General features: G+C 50.6%; 1 protein-coding gene across 6 annotated transcripts in view; it reads right to left on the bottom strand.

Moving 5' to 3' along the window:
• DLGAP4 (DLG associated protein 4) overlaps positions 1-26,142 on the bottom strand; it is a 197,920-nt gene that overhangs the window by 91,301 nt on the left and 80,477 nt on the right. Inside the window, exon 3 of one of the 6 annotated variants that reach the window (XM_027070011.2) lies at positions 7,062-7,209. The exons of the other annotated variants lie outside the window; for them this stretch is intronic. The gene's annotated coding sequence lies outside the window, so the exon portion shown is untranslated. The remainder of the gene's footprint in view (positions 1-7,061; positions 7,210-26,142) is intronic. 6 annotated transcript variants of the gene reach the window in all.

Below are 26,142 nucleotides of genomic sequence, written 5' to 3' on the forward strand. Positions count from 1 at the left end.
TTCTCCCGTTCTGTCCCTATAGGTTTAAGTTTGTGTGTGTGTGTTTTTAAATATTTATTTATTTTGAGTAAGAGAGAGCAGAGAGAGAGAGAGAGAGAGAGAGAGTGTATGTGTGCAGGTGCAGGGGAGGGGTAGAGAAAGAATCCCAAGCAGGCTCCATGCTGTCAGCACAGAGCTTGAGGCAGGACTTGAACTCACAAACTGTGAGATCATGACCTGAGTGGAAATCAAGAGTGGGACGTTCAACCAACTGAGCCACCCAGGTGCCCCTCCCTACAGGTTTTAAATAGGTAGTATTTTTCAACTTTCCCTAGGCTAGCCACTCACCCTTTCCTTGCTCATTAGCACTGATGCCCTCCCTTCCCCCCAGCATCCCCTGGCCTGTCAGTTCCACAATGAGTCCATGTTCCCACAACCTCCTTGTGGGCAAGGACTGGTTCTACTCATCTGGGGGACAGAGGAACGAGAAACAATCTGGAGATGGACACGTAGTGGAAACTATGATGGCCGCCCATGATTGAGGCACTTACATCTCCAGCTGCCAAGAGCACTGGCTGCTTACAGTACACACGGGGTACCTGGTACCTACTACGACTTGCTCTCAGCTAAAGGGAGATGCCTTACCCAAGGTTACACTCCTTCTCGGAGCAGCCAGCAGACAGTAACTGGTTGATGTGCAGGCACCAAAGCTTGACCCTCTTGCCCAATTCAGAACAACCCTGAAGGGCCACCCCAGCTCCAGAGCTGCCCATGGGGTCAGCAGAGGCCTTTGTTGTAACTACATCTCCATTCAACTCCTCCCTCTGCACAATCCTGTGCTCCTCACCTCAGAGTCAGTTTCCTGGGGAACCTGACCCTAAGACAGGACGTAACTGGGTTCTACTGCTTTCCCTCCTCACCGAGGGACATTCGGCAATTTAATCACTCCCCCTAGGCCTCGGTTTCCTCTTCAGTAACATGGGGAAGAGGATCCTTACTTTTCAAGAATAGCATGAGGATTAATTGTGATATCATATGGGAAGCATCTGGCACTTAGGGCTCAATAAACATCAGTCATATTCCCCTCCTCACCTCATTGCACTTCCTGGGGACAGGCCAATGCTTCCAGTATAGAGACGCTACACAGCATCATGGCAAGTGCAGGCACCTGTACCTGCATTCACATCCTGGCTCTACTCTTGCTGCAACCTTGGACTGGTCACTCCGGGCCTCAGTTTCCACCTCTAGGCAGCGGGGGTTTGAGTGAGGGTTATGTGGGCATCTGGTCATGCTGATTCCCTTTGAACACTCTTGGTCAGAGTTCCTGGGACACTGGGTACCAGCCCATCAGCCACCCAACGCCCAGGGGTGGCAGGAGCCTCACCTTGGGGAGGTCTTAAAATAGGCAGGCCTCGGCCTTGCAGGGGAAGCAGCTGGCTGCCTCATGCTGCCTTTGTCTCTGAGCTATACTTAGGCCCATCCGGGTGCCCATAATTATCTCTCATTAATATAAGCCTCATTGCCCTCACGGAAACATGAAGGAACCAGCAGAGCTGCTGCCTCCCTGGGAACACTCCCTGCTCTGTGGTGCAACCGTGTCTGCTGTCACTACCCTCATCTGCACACAGTGGGGGCTCCCTGCCCTACCCCAGCTCATTCTGGAGCCTGAGTTGGCCTGTGAGCTTAATTAGGGACAAGGCCAGGAACGGAACCCAGCATGACTCTTCCTGAAGCAAAACTTACCTGATTGCATCATTTCCCTAATCTAGGACCTTCTGTGGATCCTCTTCTCTCCTCAGTTCAAATTCCTTGGCGAGGCAGTCAAGACCCTTGCTGATGTAACCCCAAACCCCCACATTAACAAGCCCACTTCCCCTCTTGACAGAGCTCCCCTTAACCAGCCCAAATCTCTTACTATTTCCTACTTATATCTTCTGTATTTGGTGGTACCAGCAAGGCTGGTTTTGTCTAAGATTGAGTTAACAGAGATGGACAGTCGAAATGAAGGGAGGGGATAGTTCTCTTCAATGCTGAACCCTGTGGTTAAGAGATAGAGAACTAGAGCAGGGCACGGGAGGGTGAGCCAAGTGATGAAAGGCTGGAAATGATGTGGGTGGAATGGCAGAACATTCTGGGGATGTTCACAGCAGTCCACGGAGGACATAGCCACTGCCGTAGGCATGAAGGGAAGTGTGGAAGGAGAAGGAAGAATGGTTCTATGGAGCCTCCAGGGCCTTGGTATTGCCTGGGGCAGGGATGGAGGTGGAGGTAGGCTGTGTTACACTGTGACTTCATCTCTGGGTGCCCCTCCCATTCTCCTCCTCCATTCCTTGCCACACCTGCACTATCTCTTGCTGGCTTCTCCTCCTCTGACCTCTGAGTGCTAGAGGAACTGGGTGCTCTTTGCTGCTCTCTACCCTCTCTCTCCTGCTGATCTCATCCAGACTCATGGCTTTAAACACCACCTATATCTGACAACTCCTAAATTTACTTCTTCCACCAGTCTCTCTCAAACACCAGACACCTATCTCTGCCTCCCTGACATCTTGCCCTGGATGTCTGACAGGTCCAAAATCGAATGCCTGATCTCCCACCCACCCCAACCTGTTCCTCCCACAGTCTACCTCAATTCTGCTCATGACAACACCATCCTCCTGCTCACTTAAGTCAGAAACCTCAGGATCATCCTTGACTCCACTTTCTCCTACCCCTATACCCCATCAAACAGCAAACCCTTCAAAACACTCCACCTTCAAGATATTCCAGAATGCCACCCTCGCAGCCCTGCCTAGGGTCAGGCCCCCATCGTCTCTCACCCAGACGACAAGACTCCCATGGCCCTTAGACTAAAAGCCAATCTTCTTACTCATCTTGTTTCTTCTTGCTTTTCCAACCTCATTTCCTGCCCTACTCCCTCGGGCCTCCATCCTGTTCCTTGAACACAGGTCATTAACTCCCATCTTGGGGCTCTTGCCCTGCCTGTGTGTCAGAAATGCTCTGTCCCCCTTAACACCACATGACTAGTCCTTTGCTTCATCAAGTCTCAGTGCACAGGCTACCTCTGCAGAGAGGCCAGCCCTGACCTCCATCAGGAGCAGCACCTCACCTGCCAGCCCTCTGCTGCATTGCCCAGATTTAGGTGTGACAGAGTTTGGAACAGCAGGGACAGGGTCTTTGTCACTGTTGTGTCACTAGCACCCAGCATGGGGTCTGGACACAGGAGAGGCTTATGCAGCTTTTACTAAATCAAAGACTGGCAGAAGGTCTTGAGATATGCCTAGAAATGATGAAGACAGTGAGGCAGCTCCAGGATGGCGAGTCTTCAGCTCCAGCTAATCATAGCAATCATTTATTGAGTGCTTACTGTATACTAGGTGCTTCCCATATGTGAACTCATTTAATCCTCACTGCAGCTCTCCTGGTGGGGATGAGCAGTACGCTCTGGCAGTCAGGCTCCAAATGCACCCCAGTGATCCCCATCTCCTGGAAGTCATGTTCCTGTGTATGCACCCCTTGCCACTCCCCTGCCGCAAGACGAGTCAGGGTTGACTAGATAACCAGTAGGATATTGTGAAAATGACCGAGTATGACTTCTGAGGTAGGTCAGAATGGACACTGCCTTGCTCTCTTGGATCACCAGCCTTGGGGGAAGCCAGCCACCACGTTGTAAGGACACTAAGCAGCCCTAAGGAGAGGTCCACATGGGGAGGAACTGAGGCCTGCCGACAGCCAGCACTAACTGCAGAGCCGTGTGACAAGCCATCTTGGAAGCAAATCCTAAGCCCCCAGTTAGGACCCAGGATGAGAACAGCCCAGGCCAACAACTTGACTGGAACCTCACGATTGTCGCTGGGCCAGAACCACCCACTGAGGCTGCTCCTGGGTCCCCGACTCTTAGAAACTTTGTGAGATAATACACATTTATTGTTTTAAGCCACTGGCAAGTGTTGGTATAATTTTTAATGCAGAAATAAGTAATAAGCCCACGAGAAAAAGCACCTCAAATGGCTTAAGTCAATTGCCCTAGGCCCCTCAGCTGAAGGGGGGAGGGTGGGCCCTGGTGTGAATCAATCTGACTCCTGAGGCCACATTCCATGGCTTTGCCCACAAGGCTGAGGTTCCAGGATCCTTTTCATCTATGACAGCTCCGTTATGCTGATGAATTCAAGGTCCGAATTGCTCCCAGCCTAAGTCTGTGTCCATAGCAACTGTTTGAAAAGCGTAACATTCAATCAACTGGTTGTTGGTCAATAAGAGAGCAGGCAATGGCTCCAGCTGCTCAGGACATGTGGCTGACATTGTCCCCACTGTCCTCAGAGCAAGGGCTTCCTCCTCTGCTTGAAGCTGAATTCCTGTGCTGCCCATCCTGACGGTGAACTCCAAGGGGCACAGATTTGGGGCTGAGGGGTTCTGTGGTGACAGGCTGCTTCCAGGCCTCTCTGACACCACACCCCATTTAAACCTGCCTAGGCTCAGCTGAGGCTCCAGAGGTCACAGACCAACCTTGCCCCAGCCCCGCCCCCAGTGCTCATCTTTGTGTGGTAGATATGGAAAAAACAGAAGGACACAGGCCTAGACCCACAGAACAAAGGGACGATAGAGGCAGAACCAGAGTCAAAAACCCATAGAATCACTTTACCCAGTTCCCTTAAACTCCTTCAAGGTCTCTCCTTGCCCTCAGGCAAAACTCCAGCCTCCTCCTACTGACTCAGCCACCCTTGGCCTCCTCATTTGTTATTTCTCCAGCATCCCCAGCTCTTTCCTGCCACAGGGTTTTTACAGATGCTGTTCCCTCTGCCTGAACATTTTTTCCTTTCAACTCTTCACATATCTGGCTGCTTCTGTTGATTTGAGTTTCCGCTCAAACATCACCTCCAAGGGCTCTTTCCCTGACTCTTGTGTCTAAGATGGTTCCCCCATCCCACCCTACTTTCTCTCTTGACCCCCTTCTTGATTTCCTTCAAGGCACTTCTCAGGATCTCTACTTATTCTGCTTGGTTCCTTGTGCACTTGATTAATATCCATCTCTTCATGGTCTGTGGGCTCTGAGATTGACGGGAAGGGCGGGGAGACCAGGTCTGTTTCATTTTCCATGCTGTCGTTGGTACTAAGGACAGAGCCATCACCAAGGAGGCGCACCACAGCAGCTGCTAAATGAATGGGGTAGTCAGAGCCTCAGAGGCAGAGGCACTGGAGAGAACTGGAGCTGCCCAATGGAAGAGAAGGTTGTTGACTGTCAGGCTGCCCCATACCCCTTTCTTGCTTCTTCTCCATGTCTGGGGCCCAAATGGGCTGGTCTGGTGTTTGTGTTTCTGTTCCCTAGAACCTTCTTGAAAAATGCTCTGTCCCTAGCCTCTTCCTCTGCTTAATACCTTTGAAGCTCAGAAGAGATATCCCTTCCTCCAAGAAGTCTTCCTTGATCTTGCAGATGGGGGTGGGGTAAGGCCTTCTCTGAGTTCCACTCTGATGGGAGCTACCACCCTAAGGACTCACAGATGGCCCCAACTGTCTCTGTACCAGAATCAGGACCCTGCACAGAGCTGACACTCATAAATGTTCATGCATGAAGACGATGACATACATCCTGGTTTGCCCAGGTTCTGCCTGTTGCTCTGCAGTCCCTGATGGCTAGTGCCCTGTTTCATTCTCAAAAATGTCATGATTTAGATGACGAATTATATGCTCACCCATGCAAGAAGGAACATGGGTCTGTTGCTGAGATGGAGTAAATGAGGTCTGGTCTGAGATTCTTCTCTGGATTTCCAAGCCAAGACTGCCTCAATCTCAATCCATAGGAATCAGAGTCACCCTGCCCTCACCTAGGTGGGAAAAAACTGACTGGGGGAGATGAGAGGGTGATGATCATAACTGCCTCCCTCCCCTCTACCTCCAGACCTCATCCGGGGGCCACCACCAGACACTCCGGGCCTCAATGCCTTGTTCCAGTCACTCCCTGCAATGGCCCCAGGAAGGGCTGAGGACAGACCTCCCCCCACCCCCAGGCAGTGCAGTATGGAGGCTATGAATATGGGCTCTGGAACAAGCCTCCTCAAGTCTGAATCCTGGTGCTGTGTGTGCCTGAGCCAGTTACTGAACCTCCCTGAGTCCAGTGTCCTCCAGAGGCTGTCGGCTGAGATAAATGAGTTAATATAGACAGATGGCTTCGCACAGTACCTGTCACACAGTGAGTATTCTACAAGTATTCTCTGTTGCTATCCTTATCAAAAGGATCCACCATGGGCAACAGGGCTGGGCTCCATCCCTTTTCAGCCACTTGGAAGTTCAGAGAGGGGATGGAGCTTGGCCTGGATCACACAGCATGTTGGCTGCAACTGGGATCTGAAGCCAGGCTTCTGGACTCCTAGGCCAGTGTTCTCTGGAGGCGTCAAACAAATAAGGGGTGGGTGTGTTCTGGGCTGTGGGCACTTTCTAAGTGGCCCTCACATTTCCTCATGTCCCCAGAGCCTAACCGTCTAAACCTGCTCTAGCTATTTGATTAAACTTAGGGGCGCTTGGGTAGCTCAGTCTGTTAAGCGTCTAAATTCAGCTCAGGTCATGAGCTCACAGTTTGTGGGTTCAAGCCCCGTGTTGGGCTCTGTGCTGACAGCTCAGAGCCTGGAGCCTGCTTCGGATTTTGTATCTCCCTCTCTCTGTGCCCCTCCCCTGCTCTCTCTTTCTCTCTCTCTCTCTCAAAATAAATAAACATTAAAAAAAACAGCCTAAATACAAGTAAGTGAAAACTAAATTTAGTTTCTCAGTGCCACTAGCCACATTTCCACTGCTCAATGGCCACATCTGGCCAGTGGCTACCATATGCAGAGTGCAATACAGACCATTTCCATCGGCACAGATAGCACTATGGGACAGTACTGGCCTAGAACTTGATCGCTGCACATGGTGTTGCCCGTGATGCTTACATGGGACCGGAGGGGAGAGCAATGGGGTCTTACACTCTGCAGTCCCCAAAGAGCCTCTCTCAAGCCTATGAATTGTGGAATGTTCAGCACCAAACCTGTAGTATCTTGTCCATGCTTCTCATGCTGCACTTTGCTGACTAGGCTCCAGCAGGGCCTGGGACTCACCCAAGGTCACACAGCAGGTGGAGGCTGCAAGAGGCTCAGGTCTCCTGACTCTGTGCTTGCGGTGCCCTAGCACCCCACTGCTCAGGCTGGAGAATCAGTAGTCAGGCCACGTTTGGCAGAGATGCTGGTCAACAGGAATGAGTTTTTGCTGATGAAAAAAAAAGAAAAATACTGCCCTGGGATGATCATGGGGGACAGCTGGCCACAGCCTCAGAGCGAGTTGCCCATCAGCCCCATGCATAGCTCCCCAGGTTACGCTGGATGACTATAGGGCTGGGAAGGGGACAGAGGCGAGGCTCATCCATCTTCTCCCTTTCCCATTCTAGTAAGATCTCGAAGGATCGCAATAATCCCCTTGGCTGCCACTCATTTTTTTTTTTTTTGTCAGTACTTTAGCTTTATTAACTAGCTGTTAGCCCGTAACAATAACAACTGTTGTGGTGGTGCAGTAGAGAAGCTTTGCCTTGACTATCCAGTAGTGCTGAAGAGTCAGTTACCTGTACAGTGACTCTATCCTGTTTTGAGAGCTCTGGTCTGCTAGGTATATCATGAGACGCAGCCTAAGCACTCCCCACCTAGCCACCTCCCTAACACAAACCTTAGTAAATGGTTTACTAACAGACTGCAATAAAGTGAGCCCCAAATCTCTATGTTCCCTATAGAAACTGGGAGCCCTCACCAAGAAAGCCCTGTAATTTACATGTTCATGGCTCCCCAAGGCAGGGATTCCTCAGTCCTGGCTGCACATTGGAATAACCTAGGGTGTTTGGCTGCCATTCAAAGCAATATTTGTTGTTGTGCTCATGGGGTCTGAGACCCTGGCTGACTCACTGTGTGGTCCCAGGCAGGTCACCTTCCCTTCCTTGGATTTCTCATTTGGAAAGTGGACATGATTATCCCAACTGTGTGGGGTCCCTGTGAGGGGATAAATGGGACTAGTTGAATGGAAGGGTGTTTGTCCACCAGGAAGTGCTAAGGGAGGAAGCGAGCAGGTGTTGGATTTCATCTGACTTGGGCTGGAATCCAGCTCCACCCCTTCCCAGGCATGTGACCTCGTGCAGGTTAGTAAGCTTCTCTTAGCCTCAGTTTCTTCACCTGAGAAGAATGGACGAGCTAAGTCACTTGCTATACAATGGACTATTAGTCAGCCATAAAAAAGAATGAGGTGCTGATGCATGGTACAGCCACTGTATGGTTCCTTTATAGGAAATGTCCAGAATAGGTAAAATAATAGGACAGAAAGTGGGTTAGTGGTTGCTGGGGGCTAGGAGGAGGGGGAGTGAGGAATGACTTAAGTAGGTACTAGATCATTGTTGGGGGTGATAAAAGAGTTCTAGAAAGAGACATTGGTGACAGCTGACAACATTGTGGATGTATTTAATGCCACCAAATTGTACATTTTTAAGTGGTTAGAATGGTCAATTTGGTTAAAATGTGTGTTTCCTACCACAACTAAAAAAATTAAGATAGTTAACTTGTAGGATATTTATAAGATTCAGCAGGAGTCTGTAGAGCACCTAGTAAAATTTCTGGTCAGTGCTCTATAAAGAGGAGCTGTGGTTGTTACATGAATTCCCAAAAGCCTTTTAAGACCTTTCTGAAGCTTATTTGTCCAGTGCTTCCTATGTATATGTTAGCATTTTCTATTAATTGTCTTGTTGAATCCTCAAATCAGCCCTGTGAAGCGCATCCTCCCATTGGCCCCATTTTATAGAGGGAGAGTTGAGGCACTGAAGGAAGTGACTTGCTCAAGGTCACACAGGTAGGATTCGAACCCAGGCAGTTTGGCTCCAGAGTCCGTGCCTCCAGTCACCTCCCTGAGCTACTTCTTAGCTTTCAGGTAACAACGTCCCATCTGTCACCAACTCCCAGAACCCTGGGCTGCGGTCAGGGGACACAACCTCTAACTGCCTGCTTACCACCACCTTCCTAGGAGAGAACTATTAGGGGAAGGTTGTCCAGGGGACACACTGCCCTATTCTCTGGCCTCACAACTCTGAATGTGGCCCTGGCCTGTTTCATTCTGGCCCTCACTGAGGGACCATCCTGGAAGGTTGTGTTGGCAAACAGCAGAACAAAATGGTCAGAATGCCACCAGCACATTTAATTCAATTCCTCCAACATTTATGGGCCTGCTTTGTGACTCAGACGGTTCCAGCCCTTAAAGATCAGGCGGCCAAGTGCAGGAGGCAGAAATACACATAGCAATTAGAAAACACATAAAAATAAATTCCAGGAAATGCCAAAGACAGGGTGAGCAACCCAGTGAAAGGAAGGATCAATACTTGCTGGAGCACCAGGAAGGCTCCCTAGAGGAGGTGGCATTTCAGCAAGCTCTCTGAAGACAGGTTCAACAGATAAAGGTATAGGGAAGAACATTTCATAAAAGAGGAAGGCATCGACAAATCAAGGTCAGAGGTGAGAGCTGGGGCAGTGCTGGGAAAAATATCAAGTTGTTCATGTGGCAAGGGTGGGCTTTGAGAGGGAGGGAGAAGCAGATGTCAGGGTTCAGATCATGGAGGGCTTTGGTGGACCCCAGGGACTCTAGATTTAAACTGTAGGCCACCTGCCATCGAAATAGAGCAGGGCCTCTGAGGCCACTAGCACCAGCAATCCCACTTCCAAGAATTATCCAGTAGCCTTGCCTTATGCCCGTGGGAAATGGGGGTGCAAAGAGTTCTTCCTGAAAGAAGATATTTTGAAATCTTGGAAGAAAAATAGTTTGTACTAGCAAAAGTCTGAAAACAACCCACATGTCCAGGAGGAGACTGGATAAGCAAATTATGATCCAGTACACTATGGAATACTATGCAGCTATAAAAAAAAAGATAAGGTTGCTCTATGTACTGACATGAAAAGCTCTCCAAAATACACTGCTAAGTAAAAACAGCAGGGGGCAGAACAGGGTTATGGTATCTGTCTCAGTTTGGGCTCTCTCAGAAGCAGACCAGTAGCCAAGGATTTGAGTCTTTTTGGGAGGTGATTCTAGGAAGCACGGGGAGGGAGCAGGAAGCTAAACAAGGCAATAAAGGGTGCATTCCTAAACTATAGGCAAGTGAGCTCCATCCCCCCCGGGAACCCTGTTTGACAGGAGAACACGCAGCTCAGTTTCCCTGCTGAGGGCCAACGGAGCTGGGGTGTGTGTATTCCTCTCCTCCTTCTGCACCTCTGAGGGCTGCCCTGGGGGCACTAACTTCCTGGCACTTCACCCTCCCCATGTGGACTGAAAGAAAGCCCTCAGCTGGAGAGCTACAGGTGTTTCCAGAAGCAAGCAGTCAGCACCAACCAGACAGTGAGGGGAGGTGGTAGGAGTGGGCCTCCACAGCATCTGCCATGGAAAGTACCAATTGTCTGTCTGGTACCAATCTGCTTATCTGTGGAAGAGCACCCAGAACACCAGAAACAGGGTGGATGGAAGAAAGGGTGGGAGAGGAACTTTTTACTATGTTTTTTTTTAGAATCAAAAACATAAGCCTTTTATTTTCAAATAATTTTGGATTATTCCAGGTTGCAAAGAGTACAGAATGTTCCCCATGTAACCTTCACCCAGTTTCACCTAATGTTAACATTTTATGTAACAATGGTACATTTGTTATAACTAAGAAATTAATGTTGGTACATTACCATTAACTAAACTCCAGACTTTATTTGGAGTTCACCAATTCCATTAACATCCTTTCTCTCTTTCAGGATCCAATCCAGGAAACCACATTGCATTTAGCCTTCAGAATTTTGATCCACATGGATATATTATCTATTCTAAAAATTTATTAAAAATAATAAACTGCAGGTAGGAGTCATCAAAGGCATCTGAGCAGGTGTGAGCTGGTCCGAGGTCACTGGATGCCAGCGGAGGGGTGAGCCTGGGCTGTGCAAGCAGCACACAGCTCCCTGGTGCTGGCTGGTCCCTTTTCCCCAAAAGACAAGGGAAGGATGAAGCCTGTAGCAGAGGCTGTGGGGGTACTGCCCATATCCCCTGGGCACTCACCTCTATCTGCAAGGCCACCTCCCACAAGCACCTGTGACTCTGTCCAAAGGAGAGCTCAGCCTATGCACAAGGCAAACAGGAAATATGGGGGAGCTGATGCCCCTAAAAGTAGCCCTCAACCCTTGACAGATGGGGAGCTGGTGCATAAACACCTGGCCTCCTTACCCCTTGGGTGCTGGTAACCCTGAGTTGCATTCCACTCTGTCTCCCAGGGTCCCCAGTCATGCACAGAAGTACCTGCCTAAATAATCCTTTACCCGTTCCCTTTCCTTCCCTTCCCCCCTCCCTAACAAGGCCTTCCTGGGATCACCTTCCAAAAGATCTCTCTGAAATCTCTGTCTCTGGGTCTTCAGGAAAACCCCAAACCCCCCAACCTGATCCCTAGACTGTCAGTGCTCAGACCCCTGCCTCACCCCACTTCCACCTCAGCAGCTTCCCACCTGGAAGCCACACACACAGGGCCCTCTGGGGCTCCCCAAATACAACAGCTTCAGGTGCCTATGACTTTGCACATGCCATTCCTTCTGTGTGAAATGGCCTCTCTCCTTGGTTGCCTAGGGACTCCTGCTCATCCCAGCAGCCCAGCCCGAGCGCCATCTCCTCTGTATTTCTCTGACCCTCGGGGGACACATAGTGAATTAGTCACCCCTCCAGCAAATCTGGAATCCTCTCTCCTGTGAGCATCTTGAGGGCAAAGATGCTCCTGAGTCTGATACACCTCACAGAGCCTGGTATACTGCAGGCGCTTACACAGCAGGCTGGTGAACAAACAAACGAACACACAAATGAATGAATGAAAGAATGCAGGAAGATGTGAACAACCATTTAGGACCATTTGAAAGGGAACACCACTCACTGAGGGCCTATTGCACTAGCCCCTTTAAGACGTGGTATCATTGACGCTCCCACACCTCTGAGTCTGAGTTATCAGTCATTCTGAATGAAAGATGAGGAAACTGAGGCTCAGAGGTGAGGGACTTGTCTGGTAAGTAGCGGGACTAGGATTCGAACGCAGGTCTATCAGATTCCTACAGGCTTTCCACTGTCACATGCGCACCCCTGCCTGACCGCCCCCCCACCCCCGGCCCAAACTGGAGCACAGAGCCTGGCTGGGCCCCTAACCTACAATATGAGCTCAGGCTGACCCCTGCTGCCTCTGAGCCTCAGTTTCCCCATCTGCACAATGTGGGGTTGGCTGGAATAGGAAGTCTTCAAGGTCTCTTACAGTTCACACAGTTTGGGATTCCAGGGTCTGCTAGCTGATTGCCCTAGGTAAAGGGGACCTAGTCCTGTTACCCTCTCTCTTAGGGATGGGAAACGGGGTCAGGCACAGTACGTGGTAATTTCAAAGCTTGTTCAAGGTCAAGAACCATCCATGATATCCAAACATCGTGCTATGAGCCATGCTCCCCACTTTAAAGAGGAGAGTCAATGAGGGCTATCCCCCAGTTCCCCCCAACAGGTGCCCTGTCATCCCTTCCCAGTCCTGAGACCAAGACAAGCAGGACATCTGTGCCTTGTAGAGTAGAGGTGAATCATCTGGTGTGACTTCAAGGGTGAACACTTAACCTCTACCCAACCCCTTGCCAAGGCGAGGGGCTAAATGGAGGGACAAAGGGTAGAGCACCCCACTGTGTGGCCCCAGCTCCTAACAGCAACCTTCAGGAACTTCACAGTCGGAGCCAGTGGCCCCAGCCTCCTCATGGATGTCAATAATTTGCTTTGGTCATTGCCTCAGCACCTTCAAGGAAGCATCCCTGGGCTCCACAAGCTGTTCCTCCCTTGGGCCCTTCTCCCAGGGACCAGCCTGGCACAGTTTCTGGGTCCCGTTTGAGTCTTGATGTCCCAGTATAGGTTTGCCAACTTTGGGGTGCCCTCACTCCACCCTCTCCCTCTCTCCCACACTTGACAGGTCACCAGGCAGTCCTAAGGACACCCTAATCCAGTCCTTGCCTCCCACCCCATATTCTCTGCACGAGTGGACCCCATCAGCTCTGATCCAATGAGTCCCCAGTCCCCCCGCAGCCTCCCTGGCCCATCCACCATCATTATTAAAATAGCACATGCCCAGAATGTGTTAAAAAAAATAGCAAGTCTCCCTCCCACCTAGGCCCCCACCATGGGAATTTCTCCTGTGGCCTTCCAGAAATGGTCCATTCCTCCCTCGCATGTGTATACAATACTTACAATAACTAACACTCACGCAGCCTCACTATGTGTCAGACTCTGTTCCAAGCACTTTAAGCACAAACATTAACTCTTTTCAACCTCCGGCAGCCCCATGACGTAGTTAACTACCATCGACACATCCACTTCACACATGAGGAGACTAAGGCGCCCACGATGAGCAAATTGCCCCAATGCCAGAGCTGGGATTTGAACCCAGACCTTTCTAAGTCCAGAGTCCATGCTCTTAAACCACTCTAACACATTCTTGACTCCAATAACCTCCTCCTTCACTAAAGAGCCTACCTTGGCTGCCTTGCTCCCCCAACTGTCAGAGCTCTTTGCAATCCTGCGCACCCCCCCCCCACCCACTTCTGGGGCAGGATCTCCACCCCACACCAGTGTTCGCTCTTCCCAGGCCACACTCCCTCTAGGCCATTGTTGGTGCCATTCCCTCTGCCTTGAATGCCCTTCTCCTCCCTGAGTCTGGAACAATGCCTGGCTCACACACCACCTGCTTCAGAGGCGCTTCCTGACCTGCGACTACCCCTCTGGCCTGTGACTCTGACGGCCGTCCCTTCCTCCAGGGAGCCCCTATGCCTTGCAAAGCCTGCTAGAGCACCTCTCTCGCTGTGTTGGAATGAGCTGTCAGTGTCCCCACTGGACTGGGAGCTCCCCACAAGTGGAGATGTCAGCTTACTCATTTTCGTGTTTGCTTCATTCATTCTTTCCTTCAACAAATATTTGTAAACACCTCCCATAAGCCAGGCCAGTGCTCACCAGCAGAGCTGTGTTGTGGGGGAGACCAACATAACACACAAAAACGCCATCTCTGCATGCCCATCCCTCTGCTCCCCTTAGTCCACTCCACCCCCTCACACAGTCTCTCTAGAGAAGTTTTCAGAAAAATCTCTCTGGAAGGGGAGATGGATGAAACAGAATCCATCTTTTCAGAAGCGCAGGGATACAGCAATTACAGCCCACCAGCCCCGAGACACTGCCTTTGCCACATCAGAGGTGGCCTGGTGCCTAGAGATGGTGTCTTCTGGGGGAACATCTTGCAGCCTACCTTGGTGCCCCTTGAGGACTCTGGGGTGACCACGGGCCTCACTGTCCCCTCTTGCACGCCTGGCTCCTGACTTCACTGCTTGGGACTACTGACCCTGGGCTCGCTCTACACAGACCTGTAGGCACTCCTACAGTTTGGATCAGCAAATCCAACCCCCATTATACATGCAGGAAAACTGAGGCTTGGAGGGGCCATATGATGCTTGAACAGGACCATTTAGGTTTTATAGTCCAATCTTGTCATAGCCAGCCTCCCAGCTGGCCCTCAAAGAGTTTCATCTCTTGGTACTGATACCCTCCAAGCTAGTCCCCTCCCATACTGACTAGGGCTGACCTGAGTAATCAATAGGACATTGTGGAAATGACAGTATGTGACTTCCAGAGCTGGGTTACAAAAGACACTGCCATTTCCATTTTGCTCTCTTGGATCTCTTGCTCTGGGGGAAGCCAGCTGCCATATTGGAAAGGTCCTCAAGCAGCCCCATAGAGTGGACCATGTGGCAAGGAGCTGAGGTCTCCTATCAACAGCCCTGTGGGTGAACTGCAAATCCTCCAGCCCCAATTGAGCCTTCAGATGACTGAGGCCTTAGCAGAATCATGACTGCAACCTCATGAGGGATCCCTGAGCCACAACCACCCAGCTAAGCTGTTCCCACATTTTCTGACCCACAGAAACCCTGTGATGGTAAATGTTTATTGTTGTTTTAGGCTACTACATTTTGGGATACTTTGTTATGTAGCAATAGATAACCAACACAAATCTGCTTTGGAAACATGTTGACTTTGGCTTGCGTGCTTCCAGAGGTGGGCAGCTCACTGCTTAACAAACCCATCTTCTCCATCACTGAAGAGTTCAGACGATCAGCCTCTCTGGGTTTTCCTCCTTGGCTGCAGCTTTGCCCCCTGGGATTACAGAATATACAAACCCCCTCTGCCCTGGGCTGGCCATATAGGGACTGACTCCCCTCTGGCCTCTTCCTTGCCAGCTGTATAGCTCTGAGCACAGCCACCCCACTCTCTGACCTCCTTTCTCAGAGGATGAGGCTCCAGGTTCCTACCCACTCTGCTCTCTCTTCAAGCCATGGTCCAGATTACTACACACCTGAGTGGCCAAGAGGAAGTAATACCTCCTACAGAATCTGGCAGACCCAGGTTTGAATCCCAGTTCCTTCATGTGTGTGACCTTGAGTAAATTGCTTCTCCTCTCTGAGCCAGTATAACATATGGGTAGTAATAGAGGGTCACTGGGAGGAGTAAATGGATTAATGTAATACTGGTGACAGCACAGTAACAGCAACTATTTCATTCACTTGGTGCATGTAATCCACCAGACATGTGACATACACTAGCTCATTTAACAGTCCTGCAGGGAAGCCAGGTTATGCCTCATGAGGACACGGCCCAGAAAAATGAAGTGACCTGCCCAGCTGGTAGGTGGTGGAGCTAAGATTTGAACACCAAGTGACAGCACCTGGGTCAAGAGATATCCTAGAGGAGGGGCAGTTCCTTTCTCCCAGCCTGTTCTCATCAGCAGAGCTCCAGCAGGGAACCTGGACTTGGTGCTTTCCCACTGGGGTGACGTGTGTCTTCCTGGCCCCGCTCATTTGCAGTTGTGAACAGTTTCACAGTTCGTCTGTTGAACAGAAATGTATCGTGAACCCGACAACCTGCTCAGGCCTGCTGCCGTCTCCAGCTTCCTCCACGCCTCTCCACCCGTTGCTCACTCAGCTCCAGCCACACTGGTTTTCCTGATCCTCAAACTCCCCAAGTACTGTCCTACCTTTGAGACTTTTCACTTTCTGAGCCTCTGTTGGGAATACTTTTCCCAATTCAGACCTAGGCTTCTGGGAGGTCTGCCCTGATGCTTCAGAAAAACAGGTATGGAGGCACCTGGGTGGCTCAGTTGGTTAAGAGTCTGACTTCACCTCAGGTCTCACAGTGTGAATTTGAGCCCAATGTTGGGCTCCGTCCTGACGGTTCAGAGCCTGGAGCCTGCTTTGGATTCTGTGTCTCTCTCTCTCTCTGCCCCTCCCCAGTTCGCACTCTGTCTCTTGCTCTCTCTCAAAAATAAATAAACATTAAAAAATTAAAAAAATAAGAGCCAGGTACCTCCTGTTTTTCTCCAACACAGCAGACTGCATCCTTTGCAAAACTCATCTCTGGCAAAAGTGGTCTTTTGCTTATGAGTTGATTTCTGCCCCTTCCTCCCAGATCACCAGCCCTGCCAGGGTGGGGATTGGCTTGTCTTGTTCACAGCTGCGTCAGTGGCTATTTGTCAGATGAATGAACAGTAGCTTCCGGTGTGCCCAGCACCTTGCTCATTACTGTGGGGGAAGGAGACGTCCAGGATGGGGGTTGTCGCAAACCCATTTTGCAAGTGAGGCCATGAAATTGTCAAGAAGGAAAAGTGACCTGCTCGAGGTCACACGAAGGCTAAAGCAGCACAGTCTCTCTGCTCAGAAACCCCTCCTTGGCCAGGATTGTCTGGACCCACCAGGGAGACGGCTGGATCCTGCTTGATATTCTGCCTGGCACTGCTTGGAACGGAATAAAATATTTATCTGTGGCTGGAGGTTTGCAGAGGACATTTGAGATGGATCGCGTTTTCATGTGCCTATGAAATCTAATTGGATTCATTGTAGGATATTTGGTTTCTTGGAACAGACACATCATTTTCCCAGGGAACGGAAGCCTCTGCCACCCAGGACGGCGCGGGAACTGATTTGGCTTGACGCTGCCTGATTGGCTGGGCTCAGTTTGGGTCTCTGGTTGCTCTCGGGGCAGGTGGCAGAAGGAGCTGTGTCTCACCTCTCTGTGGGGTGGCCTGATTTCATCGGAGGTTCCCAGCCAGAGATGGCCAGCTCTTCAGACAAAGGAAGGAATTCCTCAAGAAGATCTAACAGCAGCCCCCCACCCCCCACCTAGTGCCCTATGACACACACCTGCCTGGCCTCCAAATCACCACGCCCCTCTGCACCATCTTTTTGACCCCCTTTGCTGCAGCCAACCCCTCCTGTCCCCACCATTCCTCTGCCCCAGGCACTTCGCTGGTCTCTTGCCTCCATGTTCCCTCAACTCCAAAGTGAGACATAGCCTCAGGTATAAGCTTCCAGTTCTGCCTCCCACTTGCCATAGGAACAAGGGCAAGCCTCTCCCCTCCCTGGACCTCAGTTTCCCCTGAATGGAGGGCGTTGGGCTACAGAAGTAGTGCTCAGCCCCATCCAAACATATCAGACCCCAAGTCTCATTTTTATAGCAAATGCTTGGTAACGTCCCCCTTTACTATCCTGAAATGACATTCATAGATCACATGAGCTATCTCACACATAATTTAAAAACTACAATGCCCTAACTGAAATATAAAAGAGAGGTGAAAGGAAAGGAATTTATGAGCTAGCACATCATAAATCACGAATGCTGGGACACTACTCCACCATCACGAAGGAATCAGATGCTGGCACCTACACGCAGAATCGGTGACAGTTCTGAAGGCAGACAGAGAAAGATGTGCTGTTGAATCAGCTACTCAAATCCTGCAGGCACCACGAGCTGGAGGGGGTGTGATTTTTCTAAAATGGTGACCAATTCTTGGTAAAGTTCTGAACAAACCGGCAAAGTGTATCTTTCCCTTGGCATACGTAATAGTTTTACATTCCTGGAGATATTGAAAGAGCACAGAAAATACTTTATGCATGTAAATGAAATACAGTGAGGGGACAGGCTCAGGGAATTTGAAACGTTTTGTTTTGTTTTGTTTGGCCTGCTGGAATAGCCAGCAGGACATTTGAGAGTCGTGTGGGATGCAGGTGGGACAATTCTGCATTGTGAGGGGCTGGCCAGAGCCCCAGTCCTCTGTCCTCTAAATGCTAGTAGTGCCTGCCCAACCCCTGCGGTAACAAACTGAGGGGGCAGAGCTGTCTCTATGAGAGCCTCTGGACTAGAACCTGAACGGCAGATAAAGAGCTTGCCGCCAGTGCTGTTTCCTGTACCTGTGGCAGACATGGCTAATCGAAAGCTCACTTCCTCACTGAATGGAGGAATGAATGAGGTCTGGAATCCTCAAACTGGCATTCTATGCAACCCTCTGGAATTGACTCATAAGCTGAAACTTGGCTCAGCATCAAAACTCATTCAACTCTTACAAATATTTATTGAATCTGACAGAGCTGAATGAAGGATCTGCAAGGTTATTTTCAGCTTCAGGCTCAGGATTCCCTGTCCCTCCCCAGCTCCAAGCCCACCCAGGGCTCGCCACTGCTGACAGAAGGCAGCCCTGCTCCCTTGGCCTGACATTCTGAGCCCTCCCTGATAGCAATGACACACGTATGCAGAACACTTCAGAGACTGCAAAGCGTGCACGATCTTATTTGATCCCTACATGGCTCTGTGAGGCAGGCAGAGGAGGGGGTGTCAGGCCCATTGCACAGACAAGGAAGCCAAGCCTCTTTGAGCAGAAGTGTCTTGCCCAAGGTCAGAGAGTTGGGAAGTAGTTAGCAATGGAACCCAGTTCTCCTGAGAATAAAACCCTCATCTTGTCGAGCCTGTGCTTTTCAGCCCCATCCTGTTTCAGGTAATCCAAGCCCAGACACATGTCATTCCCCAACAACCTTCTAACATACCTAGGAAAGAGCAGTGTAGTGGCTCAGAGCATGAGAGCTAGAGTTGGACTGCATATGGATGGCTTCAAATCTTGGCTCCACCACTTGGAGCTGTGTGACCTGAGCTGTATAACCTCTCTGGCTTCTGTTTTCTCATCTGTAAAATGGAAATGATAATGGTATCTATCTCACGGGGCTGTTGAGTCGATCCATGTAGCACAGGGCAAACATTTAAGAGCTCAACAGATATTAGCTGGAATCAGAATTATTAACCTGACAGTTCCCACCACCTGACTTGCCCTTGTATGGCTATGTTAGTTGAAATTGGTCTCATCCCACCAGCCTAGGATCAATATATACTCCAACAAACATCACTCCCTGACCCTGCCACCTCAACAAGATTCATCTTACCTTCCCTGGATTCCTAGCAAGTTCTGTCAGTGAGTCCATTTCTTTCTGCCAGTTACTCCCTCCCTGCACATCTTTGCCCGTTCCCTCTCAGTGGAATGCTCTTTCTGCATTGCCTACAAGGCTACCACTTATATCTTTAAACAGCACCTCCTCCAGGAAGCCTTCCCTGAGACAAACAGGCTGGGCCTGGAGTTCCCTCTTGGCTCACACCAGAATTAACGCTGACCATTAGGGACACATAGAAAATCCAGACTCCAATAATTAGAAAATATATGTTCTTTTCAAACACGTATGCAACATTTATAAAAACCGATCATGTGTTAGGTCATGTTAGACAGACCATTAGTCTCAACAAATAAAAAAGAAATAGTATCATATGTACATTTGAAATTTTTTATTTATTTATTTTGAGAGCGACAGTATGTGAGCAGGGGAGGGGCAGAGAGACGGAGGGAGAGAGAGAATCGCAAGCAGGCTCCGTGCTGTCAGCACAGAGCCCAATGTGGGGCTTGAACTCGCAAACCACGAGATCATGATCTGAACCAAAATCAAGAGTCAGACACTTAACTGAGCCACCCAGGCACCCTCATCATATGTACATTTTTTTTTAATGTTTATTTTTGGGAGAGAAAAAGAGATAGACCCTAGCAGGGGAGAGGCAGAGAGAGAAGGAGAAGCAGAATCTGAAACGGGCTCCAGGCTCCGAGCTGTCAGCACACAGCCTGATGTGGGGCTCAAACTCATGAATCACGAGATCATAACCTGAGCCAAAGTCAGACGCTCAACCGACTGAGCCACCCAGGCGCCCCACACATGTACATTTGTTAAAACCACAAAGCAATAACAAAAGATAGCTGAAGTCATCCATATGTTTGAAAATGTAAAAATACATACTTCTAAATAACTCATGGGCTGAGGAAGAAACCAAATGGGAAATAAGAAAATATTTAGAACTGAATGATAATGAAAATATAATATACCAACATTTGTACCTAGAGAGACAAGTATAACCTTAAGTACTTATATTAGAAAACTAAACTAAAAAATAGTATGATAAGTACACGACTTAAGAAATTAGAGAAAGGGGTGCCTGGGTGGCTCGGTCAGTTAAGCATCTGACTTTGGCTCAGGTCATGATCTCACAGTTCATGAATTTGAGCCCCGTATTGGGCTCTGTGCTGACAGTTCAGAGCCTGGAACCTGCTTCAGATTCTGTCTCCCTCTCTCTCTGCCCCTCCCCCACTCACGCTGTCTCTCTCTCTCTCTCTCAAAAATAAATAACACACACGCACACACAAAAAGAAATTAGAAAAAGAACACCAGAATAAATCCGGGGTGGAATGCTTGCCGACTTCTACATCTGCCTCTCTGATGGCATTGCACGGGGGTGTCCCTGGGTCCCCAAAATAGACTGGCCCAGGGCTCAGGGTGCTGGAGGGTTGTAGTGTCAGTTGAATGCTGTGGGTACAGAGTTTTGGTTTCTTGCTATTGCATTTTCTGTGTTGGTGTTTCTCGGGTTGGGTGCCCGGACCACCTGTATCAGATCTCTTGGGCCCACCTGAGTCTAAATAGGATGAAACCCCAGAACCCACATTTTCTAACAAGCTCTTAAGTAATCCCGTATGCACAGAACTTGAGCCTCAAGGTGAAGGAGAGTAGGGAAGCCCTAGAGAAAGGTCAGGTGTGTCTGTCACCCTTCCCTTAGGGACTCTCCTCACCACTGATGTTTTCATAACCTGCTCCATTCCACTTTAGAGAAATCACATCCCAAGTCCAAGCCTCAGTTTACTTGCCTAAAATATGGGAATAAATATGGGTTATTCCTCAGTACCTCTAGAGCCCCAGGATTTTTCTTTCCGGCAATTCCTCTCTAGGGCAAAGGTCAATTTCCTGTTACAGGGGGTGTCATTGCTGGTGAGTTTTTCCTCAAAGGGCCCAGCTTGCAAAGGCCACATCCTCCTTCCTCTGAATCATTTGAATACAACAGCCCTGGGATGGCAGCACTTTTAGGATCCCTGTTTTACAGATGAAGAAACTGAGGATGATTAAGACTGCCTCTGGGATGCCAAGTCCTCAACAGGCCCCTGGGATTATCACAGAAGGAGGTCAAACCTCCTCATCCCTATCCCTCGTGGGATAGGGTTCTGCTGTGTGTGTGTGTGTGTGTGTGTGTGTGTGCTGGGAGAGGGGCTTAGGGCTGGGAGATCCCTGGCCCCATGCTCTCTGGTCATTCTCTTAGACTTGGGAATGTTACACCTGGAAGAGGTCTTGAGATGGCTGAGTGACCGCACTCACTGCATTCCCAGGTTGCTGAGGGCAGACGCCAGCCCAGACTCACCCAGCAAGGAGCAGGTCTACCTGGGACTGGAACTTGGGCCTCCAGCCTCTGTGGCCTGGCCTCTCTCCTTGGCACAGTAGACCGGAGTGCCCGCTGCCATACTATTTGAATGGGCTTCCATGACTACTGTGTTTGCAGGTGGTGGCCATGGCACTGGTGGCAAACGCTGGGCTGGAAGGCTGGGACTGGGCAGGCCTGGTCTCTAACCCTATCGGCCCGCCCAGTCTCGGGGACGCCTGGCACCTCCAAAGCCTCATACTCTCCTCCAGAAAGTGGGAATAATACTACTTGCGCCTATCGCATGGAACTTATTGTGAGGGTCCCAAGCGATAAGATGTGCACAGGTGCTGAGCTCCTGCTGTGCCGCAGGGTTAAGGATGGTGGCAGGAACCGAGCCACATTACCAACCCCTGAGGGCCAGGCTCTGGGCTGGGTGCGTTAGGTACACTCACTTAATAAGTGAGTTTTTGCTCACTTTTGCTAAGTACCCACTATGTGCCAGGCAATCGAGGCATTTGCTAAGTACCCACTATAAGACATTTGCTAAGTACCCGCTATGTGCCAGGCAATCGAGGCTCTGGATATAGCAGCAAAGACTAAGTTCCTGCCCCCATAGAGCTTACATTCTGGGGGGAGACAGACAACAGACAGATGTATATGATGTAACCTCAGGCAACAATACCTTCTTGGAAGTAGATTAGAGCACGTGAAAAGATGGGTGATGAGTGGTCAGGAAAGGCTTTCTGGAGAGGCAGCATTTGGGCAGAAGTGAGGGGGGAACCCTGGGGATACGTGAGGAAAGGACGCTCCAGGTAGAGGAACAGCAGGTGCAAAAGTGAGGGTGCAGCTGGTGTGAGAGTTTCTGAGTGTGTCAGAGTGTGAAAACATGTGTCCAAGTGTAAGTGTGTTGGAGTGAGCACGTTGGTGTGTGTGTGTCCGAGTGTGTCCGAGCGAGTGGAGTGTGTCAGCGTGTCTGAGTGACAGTGTGAGTGTGTCAGTGTGTATTGGGTGAGCAGCTTAGCCAAGGGGTCCTGTGTGGCTGCGGCAGAGGGAGTGGGGGAGATTGTGTGAGTGTGTGGAGTGTGTCAGTGTATGTGGCTGAGTGTGTGTCAGTGTGCGTGTCAGAGTGTGAGAGCACGTCAGTGTGTGTGACAGTGTGAATTGTGAGTGTGCCAGTATGCATTGGGTGAGGGGCTTCATCGGGGGGCCCCTGCGTGGCTGGAGCAGAAGGAGTGAGGAGGGGGAGTGTGTCAGAGGAGGGGCAGCGGAGGGTCCACAGGCCATAGTAAAGACGATCCCCCGAGTGGGCCGTCCTCATGCTCAGGCAGCACAACCAGGGCGGAGGAACCGGGTTCCAACTCAGGCGGTTGCAACCGCGCCTGCTGGTTCCACGCGGCCTTGGCGAGCATTGCTGGAACCTGGAGCTGATCCTGAATGAGAGGTGTGTCTGGGGAAAGGCCCCTGAACCCCAGGCTTTCAGAAGCCAGAGCCCCGCGGATGTGGGAGGCGAGGTGGGTCAAATCTGGGTCACGGAGAAGCCGGGAGGGGAGCCGGAAAGGGTGGCAGAGGCAAACCATGTGGGGCTGGGGCGGGTGCAGGCGGCCTCTCCATGGAGACAGCACTTGGAAGCACCGCTGGAATTACTCACAGAGGCCCGTGTGCACACGTGCGTGCACCTAGGGCCACGTGCACAGGCACGCACCACAGGGCCCACGCAATCCTTGCTCCGCTCAGAAGTCACTTAATGGTTGACGTCACACTCCGGAGGAGATGGGAGCCATGGAGTCTGCCTCGGGAGGAGGGTGGGGGCAGGCATCCAGGAAGACCGGCAGGGCCAGGACTCCTCTGTACCCCCTGCAGCCTCACACCCCCACAGGGCAAAGGTACAGAGCAGCACCCCCCAACCAGAGTTCCTGCAGTCCAATTCTGCATTAGGCCCCGTGGAAACCATGAGAAATGTGGCCCCTGACCTGAGGAAAGAGATCATAAACAAAACCACCCAGAGGGATGAAAGTGGCAGCCGAGACCAGAGCTCCTCAGGAGATGGGGTAGATGGGTCAAGGAGATCATTTAAGGAAAGAAAGGCAAAGCTTTCTAGAGAAAGTGAGGTTTACTCTGAGGTCTGAAGGATAAGTAGGAATTGACAGGATGAGGGGTGTGTGTGTGTGTGTGTGTGTGTGTGTGTGTGTGTGTTTCAGGCAGAGGAGTGTGTACAAAGACCCTGAGATTCACAGGTTCAGGGAAATAGAAAAGGCCAGTATGGCATGCAGGATGAAGGTGAGCCACCAAAGTCAATCTTCCCTGTGTGTACAGTAGGGCCCAGGGCCAAGACTGTGGACTGGTGAGGAGAGGGGTCCCTGAGTCTCCTCCCCAGCCGCCTTGGGGGTTGGCCAAGAGACAGGCTAGGGTTGGAATGCACTCATTCCCTGTGTGATTTTCCTTCTCTGGTCTTGGTTCTTCATCTGAACAATGGAGACCCCAACTCATGCCTAATTTCAAGATCACGTATGTAAAGTGCCACAGAAGGTACGGCACATAGTAGCTACCAGATAAAGCCTCCCTCTCTTTCCTTCTCTCTCACGTGCTAGCTTCTGCCTCAGTTTCTCACTTTGCTCACTAGCTCCTTTAAGGGGCTGGGGGCCCAACTCCAGGCTGGGACTGGGACAAGCTCCACACAACAGCTAGCCCACCCAGACTTGCCCCACCAGTCACAACAAGGTGGGCTCCCTCTCCAGTGCTCTCCAGGGGCCCCGCCTTTGGAGACCTTGGGGGAAACAAGTCCAGAAATCCAAGCCAGCCTTGCCCTCCCCAGCTCACCAAGAGGGGCTAGACTTCCAGTTCATCACAGCACCCCCCACATTATATAGCACTTCACACTTCAACAGCCCCTTTCTCTGCTGTCAGCATCCACTGGTGGACAGTATCAGTGTCATTATTTAACAGAAGAGGAAACTCAGTGAAGAGGACACCTGCCCAGACACAGGTAGGTGAGTGGAGGGGAGGGATCAGCATTCTAACTTAGGCCTCTCTGACCCCTAGGCCCCGGGGGGCACTTGCAGGCCTCTTCAGGCTCCTGGCTAGGCTACTGGTTCCTCCACTCAACCCTCTCTCCCTGGTGCACCTCATTCCCTCCCTCATTCTGCCTCGACAACCCCCAGCTCTCCAGTCCTACCCCAACCTTGCCCCTGAGTTCTTGACCAAAACCAAATTCCTCACGGAGGCCACATGCTCCTTCCTAACCCCCTTCCTCACTTTCACAACCCTTAGCCCACTTGGCCTCCTTTTCCTTCATGGGATAGGGGAACTCTTTCCTGCCTCAGGGCCTTTGCACTTGGCGGTTCTCTCTACCAGGAGTGCTCTGCCCCACATCCTCATGTGGTTGCTCCCTCTGTCAGCCCAAATATTACCTCTTCAGAGAGGCCTCCCTGACTTCTCTCCCCATCTAGAACATGCCCCTCCTTCACTCTCATATCACTCACATTTTCTTCAGAAAATAAATTTTGTTTTCTGTCTCTTCCTCTAGATTGTGAATCCCATGAAAGCTGGGGCTGGGTCCTGTCCATTGCAACATCCTGGGACTTGATACAGTGCCTAAAACACAGGTAGTATTTAATAAATGTATGTTGAGTGGAAGAATGCATAAATGAATGAGTGAATGAATGGCCAGTAACCCTGAGGATCCATCACCTCCTGGCCACCTCCCCTTCATGTCAAACAGGCACCCAAGACTCAACACATTTGAATTCTGGATCTCCTCTGGAAGACCTGCTCCTTCTATGTCCACATCCTAGTAGCCACCCAGGCACCTGGGTTGGATGCTGAGGTCCCCCTGCTCCTCCTCTCTTGCTTCAACAGCCCCCATCCCCTTCTAGCCCAGGGGCCACTCAGTTCTGGCAATTCCACCTCTGAGTCAACTCTCAAATCTGCCCCTTTCTTTCCATCCCTGCTGCGTCAGTCTGGACCCAGCCACCATCATCTATCAGGAGGGTCAGACCAGCCCTCCACGTCATCTGACCATGCCTCTTAACACCTCACTGCCTCCACTGTGACCATAGGCTGCAACCCAAACTCCATAGCCCAATAACAAGGGTCTTTTGTGACATGACTAAGGCTTCTGTGGCCTTAACTGCCACTACATACCCAGGCTTCTGCCACCATGATAGCCTATCAGCATTAAGCCTCCAGACCTCTATTTGGTAGTTCCCACTGCCAAAAGAGCCTTCCCTCTCTGTCTGTCTGTCTGTCTGATCACATCTCAGTTTTGCACTGCCTTCTGAGAGCCATGCCCCTGCTCAGGCATGGGCTGCTTCCCTCTTCTCTGGGCAAGTGTCTATTCCTGCCGAGGCCCTGCTACCTAAGCCTGCATCGCCTAACCCAGTCATTTATCAGGTTCCAAACACATGTCAGGCCTTGTCCTAGGAGCCTCGCATGCATCACCTCATATCATCTGCATGGCAACCCGTTTTGCAGATGAGGTCACAGAGGTTCAGTGACCTGCCCAAGGTCACATAA

Source organism: Acinonyx jubatus, chromosome A3 (genome assembly GCF_027475565.1).
Source record: "Acinonyx jubatus isolate Ajub_Pintada_27869175 chromosome A3, VMU_Ajub_asm_v1.0, whole genome shotgun sequence".
NCBI lineage: Eukaryota > Metazoa > Chordata > Mammalia > Carnivora > Felidae > Acinonyx > Acinonyx jubatus.